The sequence below is a fragment of the Pseudorca crassidens genome, chromosome 2 (genome assembly GCF_039906515.1).
Source record: "Pseudorca crassidens isolate mPseCra1 chromosome 2, mPseCra1.hap1, whole genome shotgun sequence".
Taxonomy (NCBI): Eukaryota; Metazoa; Chordata; class Mammalia; order Artiodactyla; family Delphinidae; genus Pseudorca; species Pseudorca crassidens.
The window spans coordinates 123,199,916-123,217,421 of record NC_090297.1 but is presented as its reverse complement, the minus strand read 5'-3'; the positions used below and the strand labels follow the sequence as shown (position 1 = coordinate 123,217,421).

Below are 17,506 nucleotides of genomic sequence, written 5' to 3'. Positions count from 1 at the left end.
CTATATCCAGCTCTTACTTAGAAATAACCAGAATACTTTGTACTGAATAAAATATAACAGACTATGGAAACCTGCAAGAATCATTGAGTCATATGAACATGGTACTGAGCTTCCATTTCCTACCACTGGAACACCTCATCTTCTCATACTCACCCGTGTGTACACATAGAGCAGACCAGTTAAAAGAGTACAAGTTAGAAACCTCAGGCAGTATTTCTAAAAGGGTGCTAACTGCTGCCATTATATATCCTAGCTAACTGCTAGCAAATGTATCACTTTAATAGAATAATTAGGTAGATCACATGACTCACAGAGCTATTTAAGGTTTCTTTGAGATAATTATTAAAAAAGTGTACATATATTTCACCTCCTTGAAAAATCCCATAGTGATTGTTCTCTTATGGTTTTTCCTAAAATTTCTCATAGATAGGAAATATAGAACTACTTAGACATATACAGCTAATGGAATTAAAAGAGTACATGCTTGTGTCAAGTAGTGAGAAACTAGTATGAAATAAAATTTAAGGTAACTAGGGTCACTTCCATAAGCCACATAGAGAAGTCTCACTATTCTAAAGTTGCACATTTTGTCATTAGCTGCTGTCTCTATCTTGATGTAGGAAATCATTACTTAAACATCAAGATTTTAAGATTGTGCACCATTAGAGAAACATGCTCAAGATATATTAAATAAATCAACAACGCTAAAAGAAGATAAGATTTTGAAAAACAGAGACAAGCACTTAGAGATTAACATATCACCAAATGAAGATGTCTTCCAGAACCAAATATTTCACTCTCATGGAGACCATAAAAATTCCACACACTGGTTCCATTTTCAAGTTCTCATAAAAATGATAACAAGCTTCTTGTAAATCACAAAGAACTATATAATGCAAGACTGACTCATTTCTGGTATCCCTGATACAAAGCCTACTCCAGTGTCCTACAGGTAATACTATTTAAGTGCCCTGGCTCAGCCTCTTGGGGTTGGGGAGGGGTGGCATAAAGGTATGGTATCCAAAGCATGGTTTGGTGAAAAAAATACTTAGACAACAACTCAGATAAGCAGAGGTCTAAGGCAGGTATTTTTTAAAAAATTAAGGTGTTGAGGCTCCACTGGGAGGTGAGAGGTAGAAGAAAGTAGACATTACATAGAAATCATTCTTGTAGAACATAACGACATAATCTGGGCTAAAGAAAGAAGAGGGGAACAGATACACACACACATGCACCCTAATCAGACTTGAGTATGAAGACAGTATGGAGAGACAGGGATGCTGGGAGCCAAAACCAAATGCGAGCCTGAGAAAACAGCAACATCCAAAGGAGTAACCAGGGAAATTAAAAGGTTGGGGGAGAGGGTGAATTACATAAGAAGTTTAACATAAGATATAGTATAGAGTTTGAGAAACCCTAATAAAACATCTAAGAAAGGTGATCCAGAGGAATTTAGAAATGACAGAGGCCAGAGCTGAAGAGTTTATAAGGTTGTCTCTGGAACAGTATTACTGAGGTAAACTTCACAGGTCTTGTATACAACACCTCCTTGGTGAAGAAACAGAGATTAAGGGATATTAAATCAATTGCTCAAGATGTCATAGCTAGTTAGTGGAAGAGCTAAGACAAGGAATGGGTCCCTGATTGTACCTAAATCCACTCACAGATAAGTGGTAGTTGATATTAGGAGAGTAAAAATGTCTATTAAATAAGAATGGATATATGTATAGATCTTCCTTAACTAACGATGGGGTTACATTCTGATAAGCCCTTCCTAAATTGAAAATATCATGAGTCAAAAATGCATTTAACACACCTAATCTACAGAACATCATAGCTTAGCCTGACCCACCTTAAATGTGCTCAGAACACTTAATGTTGACTATCTCATGTAACTTACCGAATAATGTACTGAAAGTGAAAAACGAATGGCTGCATAGGTGCAGCATGGTTGTAAGTATATTGGCTGTTTCCCCTCCTGATCACGTGGCTGACTGGGAGCTGTGGCTGCTGCTGCCGCCCAGCATCTAGCCCAGGAAAAGATCAAAATTCAAGATTCGAAGTATGGTTTCTACTGAGTGCATATGGTTTTTGCACCATCATAAAGTTGAAAAATCCTAAGTTCGAATCATGATAGACTGGAGACCACATATAGAGAAAAGAAGGTTGAAGATAAGAGGGCACCTACATTGGAGATGTAAAGACAAAGAGTCAGAGGAAGCAGTTAGAAAAGTAGGAAACAACCCCCTCAAGACCAGTGTGCCTCAGGAGCCAGAGAAGACAGAGTTGCAAGGACAGGGTAGTTTAGTACTATGATCAAATGGTAAAAGATAAGGGTTAAGTACTGAGAAAGAAGAAAGAAATTAATCTAAAGAGAACAGAAGAAAGGCATTAATAAAGGTAAGACTAAAAATTAATGAAATGGGGAAAAACACATAACAGAAACATCACTTCGGTTCTTTCAAAAGAATCATATAACTTACAAACATCTGGTAAGTTAAAATAAAATAAAAGAGAAGGAGCAAATAATTTAAGGATAACAGAAAGGGCACAATCAAAAAATGTCACAGAAACTAAAAAAGATATTGTGAACCAATAAAATTAAAACTTAGAAACAGATAACTCTCTAGAAACTAAACTTATCAAGATTGACTCAAGAAGGAAAAAAAAAAAAAAAAAGCCAAAGAGTCCCACAGCATTTGAAGAAACTGAATTAGTAGATAAAAATCACCCCAAAAAGAAAATGAAAAGCCCAGACAATTTTACTCTGCTTGCTTCCAAAAATTCAAGGAAAAAATAATTCCAATCCTATATACCTTTTCCAGAATGGGGTTAAAAAAAAGGAAACACTTCCAAACATTTTATGAGGCCAGCATAACCTTGATACCAAAACCTTGACAAAGATAAGTATGAAAAAGAAAAAAGAAAAAGCAAAAAACAAGCCAGCTGTACTCATTAAATATATGGAAATGTCCTAAATAATAATAACAAAAATAATCTAGTAAGATAAAATATTGTGACTAAGATGCATTTATTCCAAGAATGCAAGATTGGTTTGGGGTTAAAAGAAATTCACATAATATGATTACCTACATTCATTGAAGGGGGAAAATCATACAATCATCTCAAAGGATGCAGAAAAATGCTTACATAAAATTCAATATCCACTTATGATAAAAATTCTAGGTGTAGGAACAGAAAGAAGCTTCTCTAACTTGACAAAGAGAACATTAAATGCACTCCCTTTAAGATTAAGAACAAGATAAGGGTGTTAGCTATTGGAAGGCTTAGCCAGCAAAATAAGGCAAGAAAACAGGTAAGTTGGGAAAAAGAAATAAAACTTTCTTCTTAGATAATCTGATTATGAACAATCCTAAGGAATGTAACAATTTATTGTCAGAATAAGACAGTTTAATAAGGTTGCAACACACAAAATCTATTTAAAAATTGCCTTTGTGGGCTTCCCTGGTGGTGCAGTGGTTGAGAGTCCGCCTGCCGATGCAGGGGACACGGGTTCGTGCCCCGGTCAGGGAAGATCCCACATGCCGCGGAGCGGCTGGGCCTGTGAGCCATGGCCGCTGAGCCTGCGTGTCCGGAGCCTGTGCTCCACAACGGGAGAGGCCACAACAGTGAGAGACCCATGTACCGAAAAAAATAAAAAATAAAAAAATTGCCTTTGTTATACACCAAATGAAAAAAATTTAAACAATTTTATTTATAGCACTTGGAAAATATAAAGTCCTGGGAATAAATCTCTCAAACTACAGCAAGTCCTATAAGCAGAAAATTATAAAACTTTATTTTAAAATAATAAAGAAGAAATAAATAAAGGTTCACTTATTGAAAGACAACATTGTAAAGAAATCAGTTCTTCCCAGATTCATCTATGGATTCAAAGCAATTTCATATCAAAATCTCAACAAGTTATTTTCTTTCTTCTTTTCTTTCATTGTCTTTCTCAGGGCGGCGTGTGTATAATTGACAGGCTGAATCTAAAATTTAAATAGAAAGGCAAAGAGCCAACATGTTCTATAAAACAAAAAGTAGAGGGACTTGCACTATCAAGATATCAAGACTCATCACAAGGCTATAATAATTAGAAGAGTGTGATATCAGTGCAGGGATAAACAAACAGATCAGAAAAGAGAGTCTGGAAACAAAGCACATATCTTTGGACACTTGAAACGTGACAGAGGTGGTACTGCAACTCAGTGAGGAAAGGATGCAGTTTTCAATAAATGGATAACTAGGTATCAGTTTGGGGAAAAAATGAAATTATTATAGATCAATGCATACCATACCAAAAATAAATAAATAAATAAAAATTAAAAGAAAAAGAACATTTCAGGAGTATTAAAGACCTAAGTGTGAAGTGCAAAACTATTACATTTTTAGAAGACAATGTAAGAGAATATCATTATAACCTTGTTAAAGGGGAGGATTTCTTTACATGACCGCAAACTTGAAAAGACATAAATTTAACTACTTACAAGCTTTGTTCATTAAAGGACTATGTAAAATTAATGAAAAAGAGAAAATATTTGCAATACATACAAACAACAAAGGATTAGTATCAGAACACACAAAGAACTCCTATGAATCAATTAAAAAGAAACCCAATAGGAAAATAAAACAGGAAAAAGAAATGAATAAGAATTTCACAAAAGAAGAAACATAAATGGCCCACAAACGCAAGAAAGGCTATTCAACATCCTTGGAAACTAGGGAAATACAATAAAATCCCAATGAGATAGCATTTTACACCCACTAGATTGGCTAAAACTACAAAGTTGGTTAATAGCAAGTTTTGGCGAGACTGTGAAATTCTCGTCTGTTGTTGGTACCAGTATAAATCAGTACTAACGCTTTGGAAAATTGGTTGTGGCTGGCAGTACTGAATAACACTGGAAAAAGTTCGGCAACTACACTATTAAGTAAATACTCTAGAGACTTTTTCACACATATGCATCAAGAGATAAGTACAAAATTATTTATAGCAGTAATGTTTATAACAGCAAAAGCCTAAAAACAATGAAAATGTCCATCAGTAATAGAATGGATAGAAAAATTGTGATACATTCATATAATGGGATTATATATCCAGTGAAAATGAATTATAGATATACATACCAACTTGGATGAATCCCCAAAACATCATGTTGAACAAAAGAAACCAGTCATAGAATATATATAGTATGATTCAACTTACAAAATGGAAACAGGTAAATCTAAGTAATATATTATTTGAGGATAATAAATACATAGATGAAAAAAACGGAAAGAAAAGCAATGTGATCATTAACACTAAATTCAGGATGATGGTAACCTCTGTGGTAGAAGCATATGATCAGAGTGGACCTACAGTGGCCTTCTGGGACATGGTAACTGTTTTGTGGCCAGAGTGGTAGACACATGAGTGCTTAAACCATACATACATGTTTACATATAGGTTTTTACAATTACTGCTTTTATATTAAAACAGTAAAAGAAAAACATCAACAATGACCAAAGAGTTACAAAAAGTTTTGGGGTCACATCCAGATAGCAAGAAGCAAAGAAAAAAGCAGGTGGTAATGAAGTCAAGGTGCTAAGTCGGGCTCATTTATTCCAGTAAGTCTAGCAGTGGTGGGAGCGAGAGAGGATGGTAGTTCAAAGGGGTAGACAGGGTGGAAGGAAAGGTTTATAGACAGATGAAACCTGAGTCTATTGAAAGATTGAGAGGAAAGATTCTATAGGAAGAGATACACCGAAGATGTTAAGAACAAAAAGGGGCAGGAACCTGAAGGATATGAGAAGAGACCGAATTAAGAGGAAAATGTAGAGGATTATAATAATGGAGAAGAAGAAGAAGGATATTTCTTTCTTTCTTTTTTTTTTTTGGCCACATCACGTGGCTTGTGGGATCTTAGTTCCTCAACCAGGGATTGAACCCGGGCCCCCGGCAGTGGAAGCGTGGGGTCCTAACCACTGTAAAGCCAGGGAATTCCTGACATTTCTTTCTTAGAAGCAAAAGAAAAGGAGGAGGTGGTGAAAACAGAAAAAATGTAAAGTGATGAGGAGGAAGGTGGTGGGGCTAAATCAGATAGCTAAACTTTCTAAGTAATCAAAAGGTAGCCATTTTCAGAAAACAAAAACAGCAAAACAGAAATAAGATAGGGAAGTTCTGGACAAGAGAAAAGATTTGGGAATACGTAATGAGGAATGTGACAGAGAATCATTAGAAGTGAATCCAAGGACACCAGTTACAGTGAAGGCCCAGCTGAGAGATAGGTGAAATTTACATGAAGTTTAAGAATTGGCAAGTCCTCATCTCCCAGGAAGTTCTGTTTCTTTCTTGGTAGTCAGCAGTCAAGGATGAAATATGCAAAGGTTTCCTCTCTTGACAAATAGTTCTTACTTCCCAGATTTGCAGAGGTTTCAGGCTTTTCAACTCCTTTCAGTGCTCAGATCATATGCTACCTTTCTTTATGTTTCCCACCTCTCAAAACACAAAAGGAATAATCTATAACTTCTATTTACTACTGCAACACATTTGATACTTCATCAACATTTTGTAGGAAGGAGGAAAGAGATAAAACTAAGCTACAATACACACAAACATACCATGCTAAGGGAAAGAAATCAGACTCAAAGGGTACATCTGTATGATTTCATTTATATAACATTTTAGAAAAGGTAAAACTGAAAGGGACCATCAAAAAGAATGAATAAACCTCCCTGATTTACAAATGAGAAAAATAAAAAATATACAAAATCACTTCTACTGAAATAAGTGAGCTGGACAGTAACTGGGCCCAGACTGAAACACAGACCTCCTTGCCTCTCTTCCCATTGCTCGTTCTACTACACCAAGGAGTCCAACTCATAGGAGAAAATCTATGACCAAGGAGTCCAACTCAACCCTGACTGGTGAAGATTATTAACTAAGTGACTAACCAGTAATTGCACCAAGGTTAGGCTCATAAAGAGACAGGAGATGATGAGGTGTAAGAATTTTGAACCTTTGGTTTCCACCTCACAGCTTGTTACTCCAGCTATTTAACTTTACAATAAAATAATTTTTAAATGTACCAAATCAAATTTACAGTTCATGAGAAATAATACTATATTGAATAAAGACAACTTTTGGAAAAATATGTCTCCAAAACACATCAAATGTTAACAGATACATGAATCTGTATTTTTCAAATTCGCTATCATGAGTATTACAATTAGTGATAAATTTTTGTTCAATTTCACTTTTCCTAAAATAAGCTTCCTTTCAATTTATCCTTCAGTGTTGTCCCCAAAGCAGTCAGTCTCTAATGTGATCTGTCTCTTAAAAAAGACTGACTTCCTAAACTGTAACTGTTTGCAGATGACATGATACTATACATAGAGAATCCTAAAAATGCCACCAGAAAACTACTAGAGCTAATCAATGAATTTGGTAAAGTTGCAGGATACAAAATTAATGCACAGAAATCTCCTGCATTCCTATACACTAATGATGAAAAATCTGAAGGAGAAATTATGGAAACACTCCCATTTACCATTACAACAAAAAGAATAAAATACCTAGGAATAAACCTACCTAGGGAGACAAAAGCCCTGTATGCAGAAAACTATAAGACATTGATGAAAGAAATTAAAGATGATACCAACAGATGGAGAGATATACCATGGTCTTGGATTGGAAGAATCAATATTGTGAAAATGACTACACTACCCAAAGCAATCTACAGATTCAATGCAATCCCTATCAAATTACCAATGGCATTTTTTACGGAACTAGATCATCTTAAAATTTGTATGGAGACACAAAAGACCCCGAATAGCCAAAGCAGTCTTGAGGGAAAAAAACGAAGCTGGAGGAATCAGACTCCCTGACTTCAGACTATACTACAAAGCTACAGTAATCAAGACAGTATGGTACTGGCACAAAAACAGAAACATAGATCAATGGAACAACATAGAAAGCCCAGAGATAAACCCACGCACCTATGGTCAACTAATCTATGACAAAGGAGGCAAAGATATATAATGGAGAAAAGACAGTCTCTTCAATAAGTGGTGCTGGGAAAACTGGACAGCTACATGGAAAAGAATGAAATTAGAACACTCCCTAACACCATACACAAAAATAAACTCAAAATGGATTCGAGACCTAAATATAAGACTGGACACTATAAAATTCTTAGAGGAAAACATAGGAAGAACATTCTTTGACATAAATCACAGCAAGATCTTTTTTGATCCACCTCCTAGAGTAATGGAAATAAAAACAAAAATAAACAAATGGGACCTAGTGAAAGTTTAAAGCTTTCGCACAGCAAAGGAAACCGTAAACAAGACGAAAAGACAACCCTCAGAATGGGAGAAAATATCTGCCAATCCTTTGTCAATGGACAAAGGATTAATCTCCAAAATATAAAAACTGCTCATGCAGCTCAACATTAAAGAAACAAACAACCCAATCCAAAAATGGGCAGAAGACCTAAACAGACATTTCTCCAAAGAAGACATACAGATGGCCAAGAGGCACATGAAAAGCTGCTCAACATCACTAATTATTAGAGAAATGCAAATCAAAATTACAATGAGGTACCACCTCACACCAGTTAGAATGGGCATCATCAGAAAATCTACAAACAACAAATGCTGGAGAGAGTGTGGAGAAAAGGGAACCCTCTTGCACTGTTGGTGGGAATGTAAATTGATACAGCCGCTAGGGAGAACAGTAGGGAGGTTCCTTAAAAAACTAAAAATAGAATTACTATATGATCCAGCAATCCCACTACTGGGCATATACCCAGAGAAAACCATAATTCAAAAGGACACATGCACCCCAATGTTCATTGCAGCACTAGTTACAATAGCCAGGTCATGGAAGCAACCTAAATGCCCATCGACAGACGAATGGATAAAGAAGTTGTGGTACATATATACAATGGAACATTACTCAGCCATAAAAGGAATGAAATTGAGTCCTTTGTTGAGACGTGGATGGATCTAGAGACTGTCATACAGAGTGAAGAAGTCAGAAGAAGAAAAACAAATATCGTATATTAACGCACGTATGTGGTACCTAGAAAAATGGTATAGATGAACCGGTTTGCAGGGCAGAAGTTGAGACACAGATGTAGAGAACAAATGTATGGACACCAAGGGGGAAAACCACGGTGGGGTGGGAATGGTGGTGTGCTGAATTGGGTGATTGGGATTGACGTGTATACACTGATGTGTATAAAACTGATGACTAATAAGAACCTGCAGTATAAAAAAACAAAGAAACAACTAATACTAAACTTTCTTTGGGTTATTTGTATGGAAATATGTTAATATAAATGTTTCAGACATTACATGAAATTTCTAAAAATCTTATATGTTCTGGTATAATGTTATAAGTCATAATTCTAGTAATTACTTTAAAATGTATATCTCAGAAATAACTAAATTTCCTTGTCAATTGCATTATTATGAACTTTCATCAAATCTTTAACCATGGTCATTTTTAAGTCTTTTGTCATTTACAGACAGTTCTGGGTGTACTCTGATGCTTTTGCAAAAATGTTCCTATAAAAGGGTTTCATCTTCAAGGAATTCATGGAAAAGACTTGGACAAGTACAGGTTTCTGGTAACTGACTATACTGCTGAACTGAATGAATAAGCATTTTCAGAACTCTAATGGAAAACTGATGAATTCATAAAAGTGCTAACAAAAGATCAAGATGAAAAAAAAATTACATGGGACTGAGTGAACTGATGAGGATGATTATAATTTTTGTGACTTTCTGTTTGAGTAATAATAAAAAAAATCTCACAAGGACTCAGAGGCAAAAAATATACAATTCAGTTTTCACTGCAAAGTAAAGGAGCTGTTACAGTGGAGGATTACTGGACTGAATGTCAATATTATGACATAGTGTGAGTGTGTTTCGTGTTTGGTAATTGCAATCATTGTTGCTTTTGTTGTGGTCATCCATTTACAATGCTTGGTATCAGTTTATTTATCTCTTGTAAAAATAAAATACAGTGTGTGTGTGTGAGTTGTGAAAAAAATGGATGAATGGGTAAAGAAGATGTGGTGTGTGTGTGTGTATATGTGTGTGTGTGTGCGTGTGTGTGTGTATATATACACACACACACACACACATATACCCACAAAAAAAATGGAATATGACTCAGCCATTAAAAAGAGGAAATCTTGCCATTTGTGACATGGATGGTCCTTGAAGGTACTATGCTAAGTGAAATAAGTCAGACAGAGAAAGACAAATACTGTATGATTTCATTTGTATGTGGAATGTAAAAACCAACCAAACAAAATAAATAAATGAGCAAATAAAAATAAACACTTAAAAAAAAAGACTGACTTCTGCTTTTCAAAATTCTATCCAGGAGTGCCTTTATTTTTTTTGGTAGAGGGAGGACAGTCTTCTCATTATCCTAAACCTGTTGTCATTTCTCCACGAATGAGAATGGATATCTATGCCTTATGAACACTTATTTTAAAATGTATAAATGAGGGATGAAATACAACATACTAGTGAAGGAAGGACAAAGACAGGAAGAGAGGAGGTGTCAGAGAGAAAACTAAGGTTATACCCTCACAATAGGATCAAAATGCAGACACTCTCCACCATCCTCTTTATCTCTGAAAGTCTAAGTTATTATTCAACATCCAGCCCAGAATCTACTTTCTTTAGGAGGACTTTAAGGGTCAACCTAACTATAATCCTTCCCATATTATAACTCCTATACAACCCAGTTTTTTTTTTTTTAACTGTTTACAGCTTTAATTTGCTTAGTAAACCACTCCTGGTTTACTAAGGGCTGGTTATCTAAAGATAATATTAAACTATCACAAACTATAAAATTGAGTCCTTTTTTTAAATTGAAGTATAGTTGATTTACAATATTGTGTTAGTTTCAGGTGTACAGCATAATGATTCAGAGTTTTTGCAGATTATATTCCATTACAGGTTATTACAAGGTATTAGGTATGATTCCTTCCTTGTGCTATATAGTAAATCCTTGTTGCGTATCTATTTTATGTATAGTAGTTTGTATATATGAATCCCATATATATTGAGTCCTTAATGCTTAAAGCAATTTAAAAATATATGTACCTTTTCTTCTTTATTTTTAAAATTAATTTTTATTGGAGTATAGTTGATTTACAATGTTGTGTTAGTTTCTGTTGTACAGCAAAGTGAATCAGTTATACATATACATATATCCACTCTTTTTTAGATCCTATTCCCATATAGGTCATTACAGAGTACAACCTAGTTTTTAAGTAAGTACATTTAATCCTTACTTAAGAGATAACATTTAATACTTTCCAAACAGATCAACCCTTTGAGGCCTCAAAATTAAAACTTACAGTAATATTACACTTTAATTATCTCTTCAGGATCTAGTTATATCTGAAGGAAACCATGATACTTTAAAAAGGAAATAAAAATCTCTTTTTTTCTAATGTCAGTGACCTCAGATTTTTTTTTGCTAAATGCATTGATTTGAATGGTAGAACACATAAGAATAAAGTACTGTCACTGCCCTCAAGCAAAGTGAGGCAGGATATGGTATTTGCTCTAAGAAAGGTACAACGTGCTTTGAGAGTTCTATTGTGGCTAAGAGGAAGAGAGCAGGTTTTAAAGGGGGTCTGGCGTTACAGAGTGAGGCCTGAACCACCAAAGTGAGGAAAGTAAAATTCGAAGGGTTCAGATGTAAACACACCCTATTACTACCCTCTACTCATCTCATTATTACAAGACATTCTGACCATAATACAGAGGGAGATGCAAAAAGACACTGTTGGGCAGAGTGGGGGAAAGGAAGGATTCGGTTTGTAACATTATTTCGTGAGGAAAAATGAATGCAGAGTTGCTACTTTCAAAGTATATTATTCAGGGCTTCCCTGGTGGCGCAGTGGTTGGGAGTCCGCGGGTTCGTGCCCCCGTCCGGGAAGATTCCACATACCGTGGAGCGGCTGGGCCCGTGAGCCATGGCCGCTGAGCCTGTGCGTCCGGAGCCTGTGCTCCACAGTGGGAGAGGCCGCAGCAGTGAGAGGCCCGCGTACCACAAAAAAAAAAAAAAAAAAAGGAACAGGTAAAAAGTATACTATTCAACTCATTAGTAGGCTCTAATAGGGAAAAAAAAAAAAGGAAAATAACAAGTGTAACAAGGATGTGGAGAAACTGGAATCCTTGTACATTGACTGTGGAAATGTAAAATGGTTCAGCTGCTGTGGAAGAGTCTGGTGGGTCTTCAAAAAGATAAACACAGAATTACTATATGATCCATCAATTCCACTGTAGGTATATACCCAAAAGAATTGAAAACAGGTACTCAAACAAATCCTTGAACATGAATGTTCACAGCGGCACTACTCACAATAACCAAAAAGTGGAAACCACCCAAATGTCCATCAATAGATGACTGGATAAACAAATCATGCTATATCCATACAATGGAATATTATTCAACCACAAAAAGCAATGAAGTACTGATACACGCTACAACATGGATGAACCTCGAAAACATTTTTCTAAGTGATGGAAGCCAGGCACAGAAAGTCACATACTGTATGACTCCATTTATACGAAATCTCCAGAAGAGGTAAATCCACAGAGACAGAACACAGATTGATGGTTGCCAGGGGCTGGGGGGAGGGGAAAATGGAGAGCAACTGCTTAATGGTTTCCTTTTGGGGCAATGAAAACATTTTAGAACTAGATACAAGTGATGGTTGCAACACTGTGAATGTACTGCATGTCACAGAATTGTTCACTTTTAATGGTTAATTTTATGTTATATGTATTTCACCTCAATTAAACAAAACCAAAACTGAATCTGCAGCTGTAGGACAAATCTGACAGTACAAATCTTACTGCCGTATCAGTTCCCTTGCCTATAGCAGCCAGTGTCATCTAACTAATTGGTCACTTACACTCCGCTACAGGCCAAGTAACAAGAGAGTTACCACCTCTAATGGAATTGTTTATGAAAATAAGAATAACAATTTCTTGAATGAGAGATTCTGGAACATGGGGTTTGTGAAAGCTATTTTTCATCACTAAGCAGCTGTATTTTGTATAATATCTACTATATTATAATCTGTAATGAAAATCATATTATATACTACTACTTCAATTAAACGTATACAATAAAGAAAAAAGTATATTTTTCAGATTTTTATTTGTCAGTAAATTTAAGGCAGTCAAAGTGAAATTTAACAACAGTTAAATTACAGATGTCCTATAGGAAATAAGGACAGTATCTGTGCCTGTCACTACATTACCTTGATAAGTAGCACAAATTCCAAATGAAGTTCACAGAAAGTCGGGCAACCACTGGGCATAACTAACACAAATCACAGCTAAAAGATCTTCAAGGAAAAATTAGCTTGTGTGTGTGTGTGTGTGTGTGTGTGTGTGTGTGCGTGCGCGCGCACGCATGTGTGTGTGTTCGTGTAGGTGGTTTCTTCAAAGTGAGTCACCATAAAATGGGAAGAACCTGGGATAATGGAAATCCAGAATAAGCATCACTTATGGCTATAGAAAAATTCTATGTTACTACAAAACAAGATGCATAATCAGAACTGATGCTACAGGTCATCCATGGGATGGATGATTATTACATATCTGCTAAAAACTTCCACTGCTATTGTATATTCTTCATCTCCTAAGAAATGGTATATGTTTGGGGACTTCCCTGGTGGTCCAGTGGTAAAGAATCCGCCTTCCAATGCAGGCGATGAGGGTTTGATTCTTGGTCGGGGAACAAAAATCCCCCAGGCCGCGGGGCAACTAAGCCTGCGTGCCACAACTACTAAGCTCACGTGCCTCAACTAGAGAGCCTGCGCTCCTCAACTAGAGAGAAAACCCACAGGCCACACCTAGAGAGAAGCCTGCGCATCGCAACGAAAGATCCCGCATGCCTCAACAAAGACCCCAGTGCCACAACTAAGACCCAATGCAGCCAAAGAAATTTTAAAAAAAAGAAAGAAACAAATGGTATATGTTTTACTTTTCTGTTGTTTTTACGTAGATGACTGCACATGAGTGATGCATGATAAGATTTCTATAAATGGTTGATGTTTGTTGAATTAAGTTGATCAGGATGAAAGGTTCTATTTAAACAGATTTTTATTAGTTTTATTCTTAATTGTTGAAAAATGATTTGTGATCTACCAACTACTGAGATCAAGTCTTTTTCAAATAATTTAAACATGTTACATAACAGGAATACTCTGAGGACCAAGAAAACCAGAAGGAAAGTCCTTATTCTAAAATTCTAATATCATAGTAACAATGCTGTTTACAAAAATCTAGCAAACATTTGCTCTGTTCCACCTTTCACCTTCCTCGTAATCTAGTCAAATGTTCCTTACTCGTCTTTAAGATGTGAGCCAGGTAAATGGTGGCAGTTTCCTGCCTTCTTTGGAAACACAAAAATTCCCTGGAAAGCTGCAGGAAAACTCATTATCCTGATTTTATCTGATGTCAGCGTTCCTGGTTTGAATTATGACCCTTTGCTACCAATCCTTCTTACATTGTTTATTTATATGGATGAACTATCTACTCCCAGACTTCTTTATTGCATTCTATTCCCTGGTTTCATTTTCCCAATATCACAAGGACATCCTTAATTGCCTCTGTTCTTAACCCTATCTAGAGTGCTTTCTTACCTTCCTTTCTACCTAAAAATTTATTATCTATATCCATTATCTATATCTTATCTTTAACTCCTTCACTCTCCCATTTCTCTACCTTAAAAAAAGGGTGGGGGGACCTCCAAGATAGCGGAAGAGTAAGACGTGGAGATCACCTTCCTCCCCATAAATACATCAAAAATACATCTACGTGTGGAACAACTCCTACAGAACACCTACTAAACGCTGGCAGAAGAACTCAGCCTTCCTCAAAGGCAAGAAAATCCCCACGTACCTGGGTGGGGCAAAAGAAAAAAGAAAAAACAGAGACAAAAGAATAGGGACAGGACCTGCACCTCTGGGAGGGAGCAGTGAAGGAGGAAAAGTTTCCACACACTAGGAAGCCCATTAACTGGTGGAGATGGGGGGATGGGCGGGTGGCTTCGGAGCCACGGAGGAGAGCGCAGCAACAGGGGCGCAGAGGGCAAAGCAGAGAGATTCCCACAGAGGATCGGTGCCGACCAGCTCACCAGCCTGAGAGGCTTGTCTGCTCGCCGGCTAGGTGAGCAAAGGGCGGGCGGGGGCTGGGAGCTGAGGCTCGGGCTTCAGAGGTCGTATCCCAGGGAGAGGACTGGGGTTGGCTGCATGAACACAGCCTGCAGGGGGCTAGTGCGCCACAGCTAGCCAGGAGGGAGTCTGGGAAAAACTCTAGATCTGCCTAAGAGGCAAGAGACCATTGTTTCAGGGTGCCCGAGGAGAGGGCATTCCTTTCCTGTCTGCCCACAGAAGGCAGAACACCGCCTAAACGAGCTCCAGATATGGGCACGAGCCGCAGCTATCAGCTCGGACACCAGAGATGGTCATGAAACGCTAATGCTGCTGCTGCAGCCACCAAGGAGCCTGTGTGCCAGCACAGGTCACTCTACACACCTCCCCTCCCGGGAGCCTGTGCAGCCCGCCACTGCCAGGGTCCCGTGATCTAGTGACAACCTCCCCGGGAGAACACACAGAGTGCCTCAGACTGCTGCAATATCACGCTGGCCTCTGCTGCCTGAGGCTCACCCCGCACTCCAATTATAACTACCATACCCCCCCCCAACCTGAGTGAGCCAGAGCTCCCTAATCAGCCGCTGCTTTAACCCTGTCCTGTCTGGGTGGGGAAAGTAGCCTGAGGGCAACCTACACACAGAGGTGGGGCAAAAACCAAAGCTGAACCCCAGGAGCTGTGAAAACAAGGAAGAGAAAGGGAAATTTCTCCCAGCAGCCTCAGGAGCAGCAGGTTACATTCCCACAACCAACTTGATGTACCCTGCATCTGTGGAATACCTGAATAGACAATGAATCATCCCAAAATTGAGGTGGTGTTCCTTGGGAGCAACTGTAGACTTTGGGTTTCCTGTCTGCGACTGACTTGTTTCTGATTTTTATGTTTATCTTAGCATAGCTTTTAGTGCTTGTTATCACTTGTGGATTTGTTTACTGGTTTGCTTGTTCTCTTCTTTTTTTTTTAATTACTTTTTAATTTTTTAAATTACTTTATTTTTTTAATTATTATTTTTTCTTTCTTTTTTCTCCCTTTTCCTCTGAGACGTGTGGCTGATAGGGTCTTGGTGCTCCGGCCTGGTGTTAGGCCTGAGCTTCTGAAGTGGGAGAGCCGAGTTCAGGACATTGGACCAGCAGAGACCTCCCAGCTCCACGTAATATCAATCAGCAAGAGCTCTTACAGAGATCTCCATCTCAATGCTAAGACCCAGCATCACCCAACGGCCAGCAAGCTCCAGTGCTGGACGTCTCATACTAAACAACTAGCAAGACAGGAACACAACCCCACCCATTAGCAGAGAGGTGGCCTAAAATCATACTAAGTTCACAGACACCCCAAAACACACCACCAAACGTGGCCCTGCACCCAAGAAAGAAAAGATCCAGCCCCACCCACCAGAACACAGGCACCAGTCCCCTCCACAAGCCACTGAACCAACCTTACCCACTGGGGGCAGATACCAAAAATAACTGGAACTACGAACCTGCAGCCTGTGAAAAGGAGATCCCAAACACAGGAAGTTAAGCAAAATGAGAAGACAGAAACACACAGCAGATGAAGGAGCAATGTAAAGACCCACCAGACCAAACAAATGAAGAAGAAACAGGCAGTCTACCTGAAAAAGAATTCAGAGTAATGATAGTAAAGATGATCCAAAATCTTGGGAATAGAATGGAGAAAATACAAGAAACATTTAACAAAGACCTAGAAGAACTAGAGAGCAAACAATGATGAACAACACAATAAATGAAATTGAACATTCTCTAGAAGGAATCAATAGCAGAATAACTGAGGCAGAACGGATAAGTGACATGGAAGATAAAATAGTGGAAATAACTACTGCAGAGCAGAATAAAGAAAAAAGAATGAAAAGAATTTGAGGACAGTCTTACAGACCTCTGGGACAACATTAAACACATCAACTTTTGAATTATAGGGGTCCCAGGAGAAGAAGAGAAAAAGGAAGGGACTGAAAAAATATTAGAAGAGATTATAGTTGACAACTTCCCTAATATAGGAAAGGAAACAGTCAAACAAGTCCAGGAAGCACAGAGAGTCCCATACAGGATAAATCCAAGGAGAAACATACCAAGACACATATTAATCAAGCTACCAAATATTAAATACAAAGAAAAAATATTAAAGGCAGCAAGGGAAAAGCAACAAATAATATACAAGGGAATCCCCATAAGGTTAACAGCTGATCTTTCAGCAGAAACTCTGCAAGCCAGAAGGGAGTGGTAAGACATATTTACAGTGATGAAAGGGAAAAACCTACAACCAAGATTACTCTATCCAGCAAGGATCTCATTCAGATTTG

General features: G+C 37.7%; 1 protein-coding gene across 5 annotated transcripts in view; it reads right to left on the bottom strand.

The window, feature by feature from the left end:
* Positions 1 to 17,506, bottom strand: part of POU2F1 (POU class 2 homeobox 1) — a 184,863-nt gene that overhangs the window by 59,120 nt on the left and 108,237 nt on the right. The window lies entirely within an intron of this gene.